Source organism: Canis lupus, chromosome 6 (genome assembly GCF_011100685.1).
Source record: "Canis lupus familiaris isolate Mischka breed German Shepherd chromosome 6, alternate assembly UU_Cfam_GSD_1.0, whole genome shotgun sequence".
Lineage (NCBI taxonomy): Eukaryota > Metazoa > Chordata > Mammalia > Carnivora > Canidae > Canis > Canis lupus.
In genome coordinates, this window is record NC_049227.1 from 66,771,918 (window position 1) to 66,790,083 (window position 18,166).

General features: G+C 38.5%; 1 long non-coding RNA gene across 4 annotated transcripts in view; it reads left to right on the forward strand.

The window, feature by feature from the left end:
• The window catches only part of LOC119872368, a 56,835-nt gene that overhangs the window by 10,205 nt on the left and 28,464 nt on the right, over positions 1-18,166 (forward strand). The window lies entirely within an intron of this gene.

Here is an 18,166-nt window from a genome sequence, read left to right on the forward strand (position 1 = left end):
TGGAGGAAAATCGATGGCAATATCTGCTAATATATTTGAAATTCCATTATAGTGAGGACATTACTCTAAGGGAAAAATACAGTGGAATGAGTTTAAGAAAATTGGGACAAGATTATCTGCAAATCTTCTCAACAATTTGTCTATAATGACACAGAATTTGTGAACAATATCAAAGAGAATAAAGGAGTCTTTACATTTTTGCAATAAATAACCTTTTCTTTCCTCCCCCCTGTGAAACAAAGAGAAACAATTTTAGGGGAATGATGGTGAGTGAAGCATTATAAAAGTAATGGAAAATGCTAAGGAACTATTTCTGTGTTTCATTATACATCTTAAATTGCTATTCCAGTATCCTACACTTGCTTAAACAGTTAACTACTGCCAAACATAGCAGTAGTCGACTCTCTGGAAGAGACAGTGATTGTACTGTCTGCTTGTGGAACATGGAGCACCCAAATGCTGACGGGCTCCCAGACAGTATGGAGGCCTGGCCCAGACTGAGCCATGCGGCTGTGTTGGAGCCCTTGCAGAATCTTGCTTTTGAACAGTTGAAACTTGAATTAACCCAACCTGGCAATGACGTTAAGACTCCCATCCTCAAAGTGTAGGATAATAAAATCTAGGGAACTGAAATGCACAAATAGTGTAAGCCATAAAATAGTACAAAATTTTTGTTCTCCTTTGAATGTCGCTCCTACATAAGAAGGCAGGTTTCTTTAGAAATTTCGGGCTGTCTGCCATTATCCAGGCATTCTTCTTTTCTAGGCTTTGAGAAAAGAATATTGAGTATAAATCCCCCAATGCCTCATCCTTAGAGTAACAGTTTAACTAATTGCTAAAAAGTGAAGAAAGGGACCAGCTCTGCTATCTCCAAGTTGGGGTTTTATTTCCAAGATTGAAACATTATGACAGGCTGGGGCCATTAGTGACCTTTTCATTTGGAACAGATTTAATATATCAGAATACAAAAGGGATTCTAGAGGGAAGAAGAAGCACATGTATATTCAAATCATGTAGATTATTAATAATAAATAAACATTTTCTGACTTGGTTGGGAAATTGAAAAGTAGGAAATTGTTGGAAAAAAAATCCAGATTTCACCTTTACTCACAGTCACTACTTGGTTATCTTTTATTCAGGAAAATACAAATACTGAAGTCAAATCTTTGAAATCAAAGTGAATTACCAAATATTGAAATGAGTATCTGAAGAAATGAGGACAAATATGACCTTTGCTTTAATTATCTCAATTAGCTCTACTCAAAGTATTGTGTACTGTGCATGTATCTAGAGACACAGTGGGGAGCCATGGGAACCTGAGGATGGAGATCAATATCCTCTAGGAATATTCAGACCTAGAGGAACTGCAGCTCAGAAGCCAAAAAAAAAAAAAAAAAAAAAAAACCAAAAACCAAAAACCACTATCTCCAGGCTACATAGTAAGATTATTTCTGCTTCTGTTTTCTCTCTTTCTCTATTAACCCTTCCTGCCAAGATTCTCACTTCTATAGCTAAACAGTTAAGAGGTCTGTCTTTATTTTACATCCGTATGATGGGGGGATTTAGCTAATCTCTCCAAATTTCAGAATTTTTATTGGTTACTTAGGGTTATAAATAGCATCTATCAACAGGTTTAATAGTGATGTGAGGTTCAGGTTAGAGAATGGATGATAAGCATTCAACATAATGCCTGGCATTGAATAAGTATTCAACATTAGTTAGCCATTGTTACTCTTCCTTTTCTGCCACTAATGCTTGGCCTATAACAGTTTACCCAACCTTTGAAGTTATGCAGCACAGTTAACTAACTCAGTGTCTTAGGTGCTCCATTCCCAATTCCCAAAAGAGGATTTGGTTGGCTTGGACCACAAGTCGCTACCATGCTTATGAACTGCCTGCCTTTTCGTGGTCTGTCCCTAGTGGAATCAGCTGCACCAGGGGGACATAGAAAACATGGAATCAAGTGTATTATCATGCCTATAGCAGGAGTTATTCATAAGGAAGTAGTCATTAAGATGCATGTGTAGGTCTAGAGGCATGAGAAAAGTTCCTAGTCAGCTATGAGTCCCCATTTTGCTGGTAAAACATAAATCTAGTCTCACTATCCGCTTATCATGTAGATAGTTTAGATCTCCAAATCTGATTTAAGAATTTTCTAAATTTTCAGGTTTCCACTATTGACCAAAGTATATTAGATGATTTTCATCTCTTCCCTTCCCTCTGATGACATGAGATAGAGTCTGCGTCTAAACATGAGAAATAACTGGTTGCCTATGTGGCTGAATTGGTCAGTATTGTTTGTCACAGCGGGTCCTCACAATCAATCCAGAAGTGCCACGGTCCTGCCGCAATCAGGATTGATTATTATGAAAGCCAGCTGTGGCTCATCTATTTCACTGCAGATGGCCACAGCCTTTGATTCCATTGAGAAAAGTAATTTGTCACCAAAAACTCAAATGCCGCCTTCACAGTATTTTATTTTCAAAGACATAGGGAGGATAAATGACCATATGGACCTGAATGTGGATTTGTCAGACCTATGACTGAGAGTCTTGTCTGTGTTGCAAGTGATGAAATGAAGGGCTGTTGGTTCCTAACTCTAAAGTTCCTTTGCATAAACAAATTTCAGTGAGTTCAACCGGACATAATTTTTGGTTCTTTGCCTTGCACAGACATGACACGTCTGGGTTCACAGCCTAAAAAAAATCTATGTAACTCCCTACGAGAAGACAAATGTATCACTCTAGTTGTAGTAATATAATATATTAATATAGGAAGCTTCTAACAAATGGCTTTATTATTGTACTTATTGCTTCCCAATTTTGATAAGCATTTAAGTTTCCATGCAAAATTACTTTATTCATTTCAGTAATAAAGAAAGAAATAGATGAAATAGAAGTTTGATTTGAAAGTCTCTGTTTTGCTCAAGATAAGCTGGTAAAAAGACATTTGTGGGAGTTACTAAGGACCAATTTTCAAAAGCTCACTGCTAATTTGAACCCAATCAAAAGAACACACATATATGCACCCATTTTTCAGTATCAGTCAGGAAATATGAATAATTGAAGTGCTTTTGTGCTCTAAATTTTCATTAAGTATAACTCAAATGTTGGTGCCAGGACTCAGTCTTGTGTCGGGTTTACTTCAGCAAAATAAATTAGAGAAAAAATAGACCAGATAAAGCCTTCTATTGGAAAATCCACACAAACTGAATTAGAAAAAAAAAAAGTTTAGGAAACGTAATGGATTTCTCAGATTCCTGGAAATGTATTCTTTTATTATTTTTAAGGGTATATTATTTTGATCATTCAAAAAGCTGATTTTCACTACCTAAATGAAATCAGATTGCTATCCAGTGTAATGAACTCCCCAAAGAATGGAAAGACACGTTTCCAGGGAAGAAATCAGGAAGCCTTGCTTAATAAATTGCCGCTAAAACTTGAAAAAAAAAAAAAACACAAAAGAAAATAAATGGCTGTAGATCTTTGTGAAACAGATCAAGTACATTTTCAGCATGTTATTTGATAATTTATAAAGCATATGTAAGTCACAAGTCATGATGCTGGGTAAAATATGTATGTTATGTTATTGTACTCATTCTAGATTTGCATTGAAAAGAACATATTATCAGCATGAATTTTAAGGATAAACTAAAATGTAAGCCTTTAGGATAGCTTGAGGAATTTATGTGGTTAGGCAACCTTGGATTCTGAATCTTCTATAACAATGTCCAGTCATCAGATATCTAGAGGTTGGCTTTATTGTTTTGTCCTTCACCTACTAAGAAAAAAAAAGAAGTGGTGATGTTTATCAGAAACTCTTATAGAGGATGGAAGAGCAGCAAAGATCAATAGGTTAATACTTATAAACCACAATTCAGGTGACAAAAAGTCTGCAGATGCGTAAAATAAACACTATGCTAATGATAGATTATTGATCATAAAAAATTACTTTGCTCCAGGGTCAGATCATTCATTCGTTCTGTAGGTTGTATGTATGTTAGTCTCAGATAGATATTAAATAATAGTTATAACAATCATTAATAACCTCAAACTGATGCGGAGACCAGAGGTCTCAATATTCTTTCTACAGGTTTTTTTTTTTTTTCTTACCAAAGTTTTAAACCTGAGACATGAATAAATTAAAACATTTCACACTCTGTCAGATAAAGCAAAACATATACTAAGATGGCATAATAAACTCTGCTGTTCTGGCTTTTTGCCTAGGAATCTTACAAATAAAATCATATTGAAAATAATTTACATTTTGTGTGGTTTTTAACTTTTTCAGGAAATTTCCTATTTTTGTATATTTATGAGAACCAACTGAAGTATGTAGAAACATAGGACAGTCAGGAAGGAATTACTATTCTTCATTCCGGTTAATGGTATTTGCACTTTTCTAGGAATTCAGATTCCTAACTTCAGTCTAATCTCTATTTTTTCTCTTTGCTTACTACCTTCAGTCATTTGTTAGTCCTGTATATTCCTAGACCATAATATCTCTTACACCTATTTCTTTTTATTCCCATTGCCACCTGACTTAGATGTCTTATCTTTTCATTTGCATCAGTGTCATAATCTTCAAATTGGCCTTTCCATCACTGGTTTTACTCTTCTTAATTCATTCTTCACTCTGAAGATCTACTTTGCTACTGTCTCTACTCAAAACCATCCATGATTCCCTACTGCACCTATGCTAAATACAAATTCAGTATTCTGATTTCCTTTCTCTGTTCCAGATTCTGGTTAACTACATGAACTTTAGAATTGGCTTAAATTGAGTTTAAATCTTGGTTCTAACTCTTGCTCTTTGTATAACCTGGCAAATATTAAGATCTTTAAGCCCATCATAGGGTTCGTGTAAGGTATAAATGATGTAATTAATTGACTAATTAATTAGACAAATATTTATCCAATGTTATGTGCCAGGCATTGTTCTAAGTCTAGTAATAAAGCAGTGAACAAGAGTTTCTAGGAAAATGGACAATCATCAAAAAGTACATACACACAACTTTCCTAAAAACAAATTTTTATTTTGGCATGGTTTTAGATTTATAGAAAAATTATGAAGAAAGTACAGAGAGCTCTCTCATACAGTTTTCCTTATTATTGACATCTTACACTGATATGTTATTAACCTTAAGTCCATAGTTTAAGCAGATTTCCTTAGTTTTTACTTAATGTCCCAGAGTACCATCCAAGATACTGCATGACATTTAGTGATCATGTCCTCTTAGGATCCTCTTGGCTGGGACATTTTTTCAGAGGATTCTTGTTTCTGGTGACCTTGGCAGTTACTTTAATGTTGTTTGGGACAACTAATAGGAAAAGAAATAGGCTAGGTAAAATGGTTTGAGAGTAAAGGGGGTTGTTATTTCAGATAGCATGGCTAGGTAAGCCAACTTTTAAGATGACCATTGAACAGAAACTAGACTATATCAAAAGATTAGGTTATAGAACTGTCTACAGAAAGATATGTGTAGACTCAGAAAATGCCAATGTAGACACCCTGAAGTGTGAGGCCTTGGTGGGATGAAAAAGTAGCAAAGAAACTAGTCTAAATGGAATTCAGCAGGCGAAAGAGAAAAAGTGATAGTTACTGAATTTGGTGTGGCAGCCATGGGGATCATGTAGAAAGGGTCTTGGATTTAGTCTGGGTGAAATGGAAATACCTTGGAGCATTCTGAGCAAGGACCCACATAACTTGTTACATATGTTTTTAAAAGAGCAAAAGTCTATGAATAATTTCTCATCATATTCCAATCACAATATTTTTTGATTACTAGTCTTGTACCATAATGACAGCTCACCTGGATTACTATTTCTCCAATCATATGCCAAGCTCCCCAGTTTCTGACCTTTGCTGAATATGTTTCTTTCTTTCTTTCTTTTTTTTTTTAAGATTTTATTTATTTAATCATGAGAGACACACACAGAGAGAGAGAGAGAGAGAGAGGCAGAGGCATAGACAGAGGGAGAGGGAGAAGCAGGCTCCACGCAGAGAGCTTGATGAAGGACTCGATCCCAGGTCTCCAGGATCATGCCCTGGGCTGAAGGCGGCGCTAAACTGCTAAGCCACCCGGGCTGCCCACATGTTTCTGTCTTATCTCTCTTTCAGAATCCTGTCTAATCTCAAGATCTATCTCAAATATCACCACTTCTGGAAAACTCCTTCCAATCCTCCCCTCTAGAAATGTTCTTTCTCATGTGTAATACCCTGGGAAACATACTCATGTAGAAATATTATAGGACTTAAAATTGGACAAACTCTTGTTTGAATCCAGGCTTGATCTACAAAATATTACGTTACTCTGTGTTTGAATTGTTTACACAGAAGATAATGATATTTAATTGTCTCATAAAGTTGTGTCACCAACTAGATGCAAAGACCTGACCTTTACTGCCCACTTGCTTGTGCTCACTCACCTTTGTCCTACATTTTTCCTTGAGCTCTTCTTTCCAGCTTATATCTTTTCTTTTCTCCCCAAATTTATTTATTTTAGAGAAAGAAGACAAGGACGGGGAGAGGAGAGGAGAGGAGAGGAGAGGAGAGGAGAGGAGAGAGGAGAGGAGAGGAGAGAGAGAGAGAATCTCAAGCAGACTCCCCAATGAGCAAGGAACGCCATGTGGGGGGTTTGATCCCACAACCCTGGGATCATGACCTGAGCCAAAAACAAAGTTAGATGCTTAACTGACTGTGCCACCCACGCATCCCTACAGGTTATATCTTAGCTCACGTAAATGGAAAGAGGAAACTGGCCTTTCAGCAACAGTGACTGTCAAGACCTCCAGCTGGCCCAGACCACTCAGGCTAGTTTAACTTCTGACTCGCACCTGTCCAGATGGACTATGGAGCGATCTCTAGAAAGACAAATGAACACTTGTACTTCGCTATAACACTAACATCTCCACCCAAGGAGAGCACAAGCCTCCCTCATATAGCATAAAGTATATGTATAGGCATGTTTCTTTAAAGAGCATGTGTGATATGACCTTGTGTTTGCCTCTACCTCTGATGGCAAGTCTTCCCTACTTAAATATTTATTCTAACCCTAGATAAAAGGAACTCATCCACCCTGTATTCCAGGAGTCACAGCTTTGTAAGCCATTCCCCATGAACTCCTTATTTGCTGCAAATGAAGCTTTCTTTGTATGACAACTCACCCTGGTGCAGTTTCTAACTCACCAAGAAGCAAACTCATGTTGGTTTGGCTACAGTTGCCTTTTGAGATAATGTATTAGAAGTTTAATAAAGTCATTATCCAGAGCAAATTCCTTAAAATTCCATTATGACACTTACCAGATCCCTTTTGATGATAGCTATTAACATTTTTATATAGTTAAATTTCATCTAGTGTTCACCATTTCTAACCACTTTACCAACGCCAAGGGTGAGGACAGGAGGTAAAAACAATATTATCATAGAGTCCTCACACCCAAAGGAACTTTTTCTTGAGTGGAAGACCAGACATGTACACATATATTGCAAGGGAGTGAATGGAAGGAGGAGACATGTGAAGAAATTGGGTTGAAAGTAGAAGGAGTCAACCTTAAGATTAAAAAAATAAGCCACTGATATTAGGTTCTGTGCAACAATTGAATGCATCCTAGAATCACATTCTCTTCCCTGCACAGTTTCTTGATTGCAGTAGGTGCTTGACGAATGTTAGTTGAAATGGATTCTTAATTGTGTAGAGGAGAACAGAGGCATGCCTAGCATGTCCAAGTTCACATTGCCACCTTGAAGAGTTAGGGCTAGAAGAGAGCTTTACTGATGCTCTTAGCCTGTGCTTTATATTCACAGTCATCTGGGCAAAAGGGTAAGGGGTTCAACTCCCTTACCTGCAGTCACAAATCTACTTGGGTTTCTTGAGCAGCAACTTAATCAGACCTGTGGACCCTAAGACTTTCCTCATAAAGCAATCACATAAGAAAGAAAGATTACGGGATCCCTGGGTGGCGCAGCGGTTTGGCGCCTGCCTTTGGCCCAGGGCGCGATCCTGGAGACCCGGGATCGGGTCCCACATCGGGCTCCCGGTGCATGGAGCCTGCTTCTCCCTCTGCCTATGTCTCTGCCTCTCTGTCTCTGTCTCTGTGACTATCATAAATAAGTAAAAAAAAAAAAAAAAAAAAAAAAAGAAAGAAAGAAAGATTACATTTGCTTATGAGAAAACTCAGACAAGATCTGAAAATAGTTTGACCTGGAGAAGTAGGCCAGTTATTTTCCTAAATCTCAATATACAATGAGACATTATAATTGATATTTGGTAATGACCTGGCTTTACGACAATTGCAAATACACCTCCCTCCCCCAATTTCTGGCCTAACTGCCAAGAACATCAACCAATTAGTCAGCAGGCCGTCATTGAGTGTACTAGCACCCTGCTAATACTAGGTGCTTCATTCTAAAGCATTTTAATTATTTAAAATAACCATTTAGATTATGAAGGTGCTTTTAACTTCCCCAAATAAGGTATCCACAAAAAGCGGTTCATAAACTAGCAGTAAATGCCTTGATGTCCTTTTCTGAGCCTGGCTTGTCACTTTCAGAGCTACTCAAAGGGGTGATGTTACCACCTACCAGGTGCTTTTGTGGTTTTTAAGTGTGTTCCTTACAATAGCTCTGAGGTAGCTTTTTCTATTAATTTTAGTTTTATAAATGAGGAAAGTGAGCCCAACTGAGTTTTCAAAAACAGCATATTTTACAAATGGTCTACAGAGGAGTTGAACCTAGATATTCTGATACTAAAGTCCATCCTCTACAACAATAAGTTAAGAAATACTAAAAATAATACAAAAATGCAATCCTCTCTTGGTGGAGGGATGTGGTCAAGTAGCATATAAGACAAAGTTTGGCTTCAACAGTACTATTTCCCCTCTTGCATTCCTGATTCATAACAAAGTGTCCCTTTATCTTATCTGTAACTTCAGAGGTTCAAGGTCCTCACGCTTTCCAGATGACCAACCTCTCTGGAGTCTTTTGCTCAGCTCTGCCCTGCAATCAATGCCTAAAATACTTTGATCTTTTCATTTTCTCATTAAAACAGCTTCTTGGTGCTGCTGATCCTGGCATAGTCTTGGGAGGAAGGAAAGCTCAAGAACCAATTCAATAATGACTGTTAATTTCCATTCTTTACCAAGTGACTTTCATCCTGAAGGGAATTTTCTTTACTCATTAATTCATTCAACCTTTCACTTAATAACTATTTATTTGGCAACTAGTTATGCACTAGGAACCATGCTAATTTCTGTAGATAAAATGGTGAAAAGGATACATAGATATTGCCTCATGTTTTTTTTTTTTCTTACCAGCAACTACTTCTGTGACAAATTAAGTGTAATTGTAATTAATGCAATGATCGACATGTACAAGATGCTATGAACACTAATAACCTTTCTGAGGCTGGGAAGTTCTTGAAGAAATGATTTGTAAGCTGAGATCTGAAGATGAATAGAAGTTTACAAGATGAAACAAATATTGATTAAACAATGAGAAAGTACAGAAATAGACTTCGTAAAGAACTCAAGATAAATCAGACTCAAATTGTGCACCCAAGGAATTTTAAATATAAAAGGTTAGATTAGATTTATCTAGAAATATAGAAGATAGAAAATGTCATGAGAAATATATAGCAAAGTTCAGTGAGAGTTCAGAAGAATAATAAGGATATTTCCACCTTAGAAGAACAGGATGGAATTTGATAGAGCCTTTCAGAGATGGTGGAGTGAATGCTGGGCTGTACCATCCAAATCTCTCATGATCCAGATTTTCATCCCCTGAGATTCTGTGAGTGAGCTAACAGCTCATGGCCATGTCCCTCTCCAATAACTGCTTTTGACTAAAAGAACATATCATTCTCAAGTTTATATCACCTCCCACGGTTGAGGGAGCCTTCAGCCAGGGACTAATTAATGTAGTATTACGAAGAGCTGGCCCTTTAGCCTGGATTGAGATAACCTCTAAAAGTCATCTCAGTTTCATAGCTTCTAAGGGGATCAGCTGAAGCCATGTTGCAATTAGATCATATTTCCACTTGCCCTTTCTGCCCAGTTCTACTTCCTTTTCTCCTTTATAAGTATTCTCAAAAACATTGCCCAATAAACTTCTACACACAAATCTTAGAATCTCAGTGTCTACTTCCTGAAGAACCCAACGAGTCAGAATTGGGAGTGGTACTAGAAAATAGATGACTAAATGGAATTTTGGAGCTGGACAGACAAGCTAGCTGTGAGGATTCCATCACTGGTAGTGATTGGAATATGGATAGCTCTTGACATGCTATAGCAGGGCAGTTATTAATACTTTCAACAAATGAACAGTGAATTGGATTTGGGATGGGATATTGAGGCAAAGGAATGCACTAGTGGGTGCAATATTTCAGGTGTTTTGGAGGTTTGAGGAAAACTGTAAATATAAGTGCTGTGACATTGGATGGCTGTTGCCTGGGGGGAATCTATATATTAGAGTAAGCCAATGGAAAGCTGAGAGTAATCTACAGTTACAAGGTAATTGTTAAAGTTGAATTCTCCATATTAGCAAACTTGCTATGTCAAGGTGAGAAATGGTTAAGAATATCTAAGTTTCTATTCTAAAATTCTTGAATCCTTATGTTCTCTGAATTCCCTGGGACTTATAGAAGTGGTTCCACTGCTCCCAGTTAAAGGTTTCTGCTTAAAGCTGTTGCAGAAATTTCTACTTTCCAAGACAGCATATGTACCTTCTGGATCTAACCCTACCTTCCCTCCTGGCCACCAGGCCAATAAATAAGGTCTAATCACAATAATAAATCCAGTAGATAAGTGCTGAGCCTACTAATTGGCAAAAATAACTATTTCCTGATAACAAAGGGCATGGAAAGATCTCAAAATATTAGCCACTTTGGAAGCAAGATGTAATGCAAGTAAGGTTGGAGTTGTAACTAGGATTGGGGAGATGTTGATTTGCTGAGACAAATGGAAATGATTAACAGATAATGTAATTTTTAGGTAAATGAGCAGACATCAAGGGTACTGTCTTTTTATGCAATTAAAAAAAAAGAATTGAGAACCAGTAGGGCAAGGGCAGCTGCCATAAATAAGTCATATCCTTGCTCTATTTCTATAAGTCTGTTTTCAGATCTGGAATCATCAATGACTAAAGAAGTCACAGGAAGAAAGATCCTGAAATACTACAGCAAGTAAATGTAATAAGTAATACCCAAGTTCATTAACTAAAGCACCAATGCCATTCTACATTTTGAGGACTGATGGATACAAGGTCTCGGTTGATCTTGATCTTGATATCCAGGGTAACTGTTACAGTTGAGTTTATGAGGTCCAAGAAGAGACATACTTGGTAGTGGGCAAAACTCTCACATTGATTCCTCTACTTTACGGAATAAGAGCTATCACAGGGAAGGCCAAGGAGAAGCTTCTGAAACTGTTCCCTCAAAACCCTAGTCAAGATAGTTGATCAAAACCAATAATGCATCCTGGAAAGAATGACAGATATTTGTACCAGTATTAAAGACTTCAAGGATATGGGGATGGCAGTCTTCATAATACCCTCCATTTAATTCAGCAGTCTAGTTTCTATGGAAACAGATGGAGCCTAGAGGATGACAATCAGGTTTCTGCAGATTCAACCAAATAGTAACACCATTTGAAACTGTTATGTCAAATGTGCTGTTTTTGATAGAAAGATTAACATGGCCTTAGTCACATGGTCTATTGCCACTGACTTGGACCATGTACTCTTTTCAATATCCATCAGGAAAGAGGATCAGAAGCATGGTGAATTCTCATAAGGTGGATAAGAGTAATTTATTTACTGCCTTGCTCTATATCTTGTGCTTTCTATCAGAATATAATCAGAAGGGATCTAGATTTACATATGCCACTCCTATATTGACAATACATCCTAATCAGATCAATTGAGCATAATATGGCAAGTACATTGAAGGCCTTAGTAAGTATGTGAAGAACTCTGAAGGACTGGAGATAAATCCAACACAGGGTCAAGGTGCTAACTCATTAGTGAAGTTTTTCGGGGACCAGTGTATGCCATGACATCTTTTCTAAAATAAAGACAAATGATTGTATCTCATATTCCTGCCACTAGAAGTAAATATGGTATCTGGTAGGCTTCTGGAGTTTCTGGAGGCAGCATATTCACATTTAAGAATATCCAACCTACTTACTGAGTGACATGGAAGGCTGCCACCTTTAAGGAATATGTCTGCGCAATCCAAGCTACATTCAAGCAGCCTTGCCACTTGGTCTATACAAACAATCTGGCCCATCCTCTGGTATTATAGGTATCTGTGGTAGGTCAAAATCCAAAAGAGAATCACAATATAGACAGGCAGTTGTCTGGTGCCCGTCATGCCATCCACAGCTATACACTATTCAAATAAAAACTCCCTATGAGCTACTGAATTCTGGTAGATGTGGAGAATCTGACTAGGAAATATCAGATGTTCAGAGGTCCAGAGATGACCATCGTGAGCTGAGTTCTGGTAGGTCCACTGAGTCATAAGTTTGGGCAGGCCAAGTCACAGACCATCATAAGATGGAAGTGATTCATCTGGGATGAGGAGTGATTTGATCCATGGGGGTACAAGTAAGAGGCTTAAACATGTTTCCTAGGAGCCCATAGGATGCATCTATCACAGTTGCATCAGCACCTTTTCCCTACCTTACACCTCTGTCCACAAAAAGGGGTATCCATTCTGACCAGGCGATGGAAGAGGAAAAAAGCTCACTGTGATTGACTTGGAATGTGAGTACAAGCACACTAGAGCTCCACTCAGGGTTGCTCCCAAGAGAGTGTGTTAAGGGAAATTCTCTCATGAAGCCCAACTTTGGTCAGTATACCTAGTTAAGCGAAGGGACTATATGGAAGGGAAGCGGCCCTGGCTAAGTATACATATGGGCTTATGGATAGTGTCAAATGGCTTAGCTCATTGGTTATGTGGCTTGAGAAGAGAAAGAAATGAGTATTCAGAAGGAGGTCGAGTATGTGACTAGACCTTTGTGAACGGGCACAGAGTGTGGCAATCCTTGAAGCACAGGTTAGTTTCTGCCAGGGGCCACCCACTATGGAAAAGTCACTAAATACCTTAGTAGACTGCACCAGTCAGCCAGTTGATACCAGTCAGCCTTTTGTTGCCAACCACCCAAGAGCTGCCAAATGCCTTCTGAACAAAGTAGCCATGGTGGAATGGGGAGCACGCTAATATACGTGTACCTACTTACCTAGGCTGATCTAACTACTGTTGCTACTTAGAGTCTAATGCATTGATAACAGAAACCAATGATGAATCCCAGATACGATACCATTTCTTGAGAGGATCAACCACCAACTTGATGTCAGGCTGGTTTCACAGGACTCCTTTTACTCTGGAAGAAGCTGTGACTTATAGGATGAAAATTATGATATTTTCCAAGTATGACTTTCTATTTCCAGCTTGCAGAAGCTCAACCAGCATCACTACCTGAGAGTTATTTGATCCATGAACATAGAATCCTGCCTAACATTTTCTTGGATCAAAGAAGTTTCTTTAAAGCAATGGAGGTGTGACAGTGGGCACATGATCATAGGATACACTGGTCCTGTCACATACTGCACCACTCAGTTGTTGCTGGCTCAACAGTTTCTTGAAGGTACAACAGAGGTGCCAAGTTGCTGATAATAACTGGTGTGACTAAGGGCACCCCATGAAATGTAATCTTCAATTAAATAAATGATCATGATGGGGTGCTCTAGCTCCAATATGTGAAATGCGTAAGTCTGGGAAACAAGAAGTGGAAATATAAGTGGTCTTACTCCCCATTTTTCACAGGGACCTCTTTGGGGAGTTTCTGATGCCCACATCTGTAACTTAAGGCCCTGCATGTCTAGAAATGCTAGTTCTTCAAGGGGGAGCACTTGTCCCAGGGGAGATTTAATGAATTCCATTAATCTTTTATGTGATGGCTCCTGCCTAGTCACATCAGATTTTTTTTTCTCCCAAGAGAACTATGGGTAAGGAGAGCAATAATGTTGAAATGTTAATCGATCCTTATAATCGGGAGAAAGTAGCACTGCTATGACACAATGTGAGCAAGGAATAACAGAGCAGTCACCCAGGAATTCCACTGGGGCATTTCTTGGAACTCTCCTACATAAGTTAACGGTAAAAGGAAAAGGTCTGATCTGCCATGGTCTGAGAAATTGATGACCAGGGGACCAGACTCTTCAGGGATGAGGATCTAGTTCACCCTACACGTAACCTACTTAAACCAGCAGATGTGCTGGACTAGAGGTTGGGGAATCTATGGCAGATATCTGGAGGAAAGGCCATGGATATTAGATGTAGTCTTGGGCTCTACTTTGTCCCACTAACCTTCCTCTCCTGAGTTGCCCCGGGGTAAAGAGACCAACCAGAATTCTAGAGTTTTTCATAGGTGGGGTGAACTTGCTCTATGAAGAAAGTAATTCTGAGTGGCACAAGGAAGTGGTGACTTGTGGTGGGTGTGTGGTCTTATGCGGGTCTGCTTTTAGGATCTACCTGATTGGTGGCTGTTGATTGTTTACGCCTAACTGTATCCCACTGCCTTCCTCTCGGCCAAAGAGGCTGCCTTGCTAAAGTCTATGCCCTATTTCCAGGGCAACTTGCATCCAATGAATGATCAATACAGAAGAACAAATGCCTGCCTGGCTCTTCTATCTAGTTTGGGGATATGCCTGAAAGGCATCCCCAGATTCTTAGTTCTCTGTAAGATTTGCTGAGTCCTCTGTTGCAAAATTATCTGACTGGAACTTCAACCTCTACCTGAACAGTCCTATTTCCCTTGCTCTTTCATAGGTACCATTCCAGAGAGCACTCTCCAATTAAAGCCCTATCTATGCATTTCAGAATCTCACAGCCTGTTTTTTAGAGAATCTGTCCTATGACCCTTGGGTGGGAGGAGAGAATATTTCCTTTTAAGGAAACAGCTTGTCTAGATTCACAGAGGTGGGAAAGTGATAGGTATGAAACACTTATTAATCTACTGTTAGGGTTTAGATGTTTTGGGGAACAAGCTTGGGGAGAGAGATTGAAGCCAAATCATAAAAGACTTTGAATGCCAGGATGATGGCCTTGAATACCTAATTTAATTGGCATTCGGGAACATTCATGGCCTTTAGAGCAAGCAACTAAACTGATCTAAACTTTGCTGTGGGAATATTGCATGGTATGTAAATTGCATCAGAGTCAAAGAAGGGTTCGTATCAGAGAACCATTAAAGGGATTAACTTTGGTTTCCTGAGGGAGAAATCGTTGTTTTTGGCCATGGTTAGTGACAGAGGAAATGGGGAGGAGAGTTCCCAGGCAAGAGTGTAGAGGTAAACGGGGCTAGGGGTTTGATTTGATGTGAGAAGAAGTAGGAACTGGCCAAATGTGATATTTCTGGAAGTTTGAGAAAGATGTTTTGGGGCCTTAGAAGTCTTTAGAAGGACCAGGAGGTGCCAGTTCACTGGGTTTCCTTGGAGATAATATTCTAGAAATTTCAGAGGGCATGGGGAAGCTTTTTGTTCAGCTGTTCCCTACTCAAATCCTCCCAGCTGATTATAGAAATGTTTCCTAATCTCTGTGCCCATTTTCTCCCTAGGTTTAGCCTGCTCCATTCATTTTATGTCTTTGTTCTTTTGGGGATTAGCCGGGACAGACTGTGAACAGGCCGATAGCTACTTCTCTCTACCACGAACCAGGGCACTGTTGTATAGGCCCCTTTTAAGAGCTAAGTTTTTAATGACCCCAAGCTTTGAGTTAATTATTCTTATTATAGTATTACTTAAACACACTTAAACATAAAAATAGGGATAAACCCTGTGTGCTTATCGGTTTTATATAACTATGTATAAGAAAAACCATTTTATAAGTTCAAGTCAATAAAAACTACAAAACTAATAAAATTTAAATGAAGACCATTAATTTAATGGACAGATGAAGTTGTTTTGTGGGACTTAAATGGCTGCTCACAACCTCAGTGACGATCAGGCTCTTCTGAGTTTGGAATGCCAGTACTATCTTATCACTTATTATGACTTAGTTTGCTCACTGTTTTCTATATTCAAACCACAGGAAAATCTTCACGAGGATTTCAAGTGAAATCAGTTTGCCTTTTCTGAGCAGCGACCCTATGATGTACATTTCGCATTAGCCTTAGACAATTAAAGGGAGGCACTTTGACCCAGGACATCCTGAATTCAGAAGTGTATTTGGGAGACAAAAGCGAGTTACAGTATTTGGTTATAGAGTTTTCATATAGATGATTCACAATACAATTACTGAGAAAATTTTTAGATTACCATACTAAAACATCCATCTAAACTTTTAGGAGCTCAGGGATCCAGCAGATTTTTTTTTTTTTTTTTTTAATTAATCATCTCAGTTCACTGCTGGTCTGTGAACTGCTACAATGATATTAAGTTCTTTATTTGTTCTTTTGGAGTAATGCCAAGTAGTTTCATAGAATTTCATCTTTATGTACAATTAAAGCCTATTTACCAGTAAAATACTATGTAATTTATTCAGGGTGACCATAGTTTAGTATTTACAAGCCAAAATTTGTATAATCTTAGATTTGCTGAATTTCTTTCTTTATTAAGTGGTCTGGTTGCCACGTATAGCCTGGCGATTCTGAGAAGCTTCTAAAGATGAGTAGCCTTCCATCTTCCTCAATGGCCTTTCATCTTCCCCAACTTCCATCTTCCTCAACCTCAGTGAAGGCTGTTTTATGTTGGTGATGATTTTCCATTACTATTCTTGGCTTCAGGTTTAGTCTCATCATGATATATCCTTGTTGTGTATTTATTTAATCATACTCTATAATGGTAGCAAAGCATAATTTTACCACTAATTTTCTGTCCTCTAATCTTATAATAACTTGTCTCTAAGGTATGTACTCTGAATCACATATGAATCATCTACATTATCTAATCCTAACCTCCTCCCCCCAATTTAATTCTACAGTGAGTGATATTTCACCTCCATCATGGAGTAATATTTTCAATGGAAAATAAGAACAGGAAAATTAAGTGAGTTTCAGGGCTGTTTGCCTTGTTGAAATGAGTGCAGGTCAAAACAGTTTGAGAGCTACTATTCTAATTAGCAGGACACCTCAAACTAGGTTATTTGTCTTTGTCTCTGTCTTTCCTCTAGGAAAGTCACACTTAGTAAAGTATTCTTTGTATTATCTTTGTGTAAACTTAGTTTTGATGATTTGCTGCCTAAAATCCATGGTGACCAGGCTTGGGTGGCTCAGTCGGTTAATCATCTGATTCTTGGGATCCCTGGGTGGCGCAGCGGTTTGGCGCCTGCCTTTGGCCCAGGGCGCGATCCTGGAGACCCGGGATCGAATCCCACATCGGGCTCCCGGTGCATGGAGCCTGCTTCTCCCTCTGCCTATGTCTCCGCCTCTCTCTCTCTCTCTGTGTGTGACTATCATAAATAAATAAAAAAATAAATAAAAAAAAAACTTTAAAAAATCATCTGATTCTTGACTTTGGTTCAGGTCGTGATCTCAGGGTCCTGAGATGGAGCCCCTGCATCAGACTCTGTGCTCAGTGGGGAATCTGCTTGAGATTCTGTCTCTCCCTCTGCCCCTCTCCCACCTCTCTCTCTTTCCCTACAATGAGTAAATCAATTTAAAAAAAAATCCTTGATGACTGGATCATAATTTAACTAAGGAAGAATATGAAATGGATCCTTAGTGTAATTCTAGCCCTAATAGGTCAGATTTGGTATAAAACTAGTACATGCTGGATCAAATCCAGATGGGTTTATGACCAAATGAACCAGAAGGATCTTGTTATAACACTTTTACATCGAACATGGTCCCATAGAATGGATTTCAAGGATAGCATAGTGAGAATATTGTGCAAATGAAAAAGGCATGGGTAGCTCTTTTGATAGATGAGAAATGTAGGTAGAACAGGGGATAGAAGAAATGTCTTGGGGAACACAGATGAGGATGATATAGGGAATCTGAGTCTGGAGTTATTTTAAGCATTGGCCTTGGGGTATGAAAGGCAAAGGAAACAAAAAGCAAAGTCTATGAAATTTACTTGAATGTCAGACAAGTGCCTGGCTGAAAACATTTGAAACTGTTATACTCAAATCAGTTCAATATGTTCAGTATTATTATTATTTTTATAA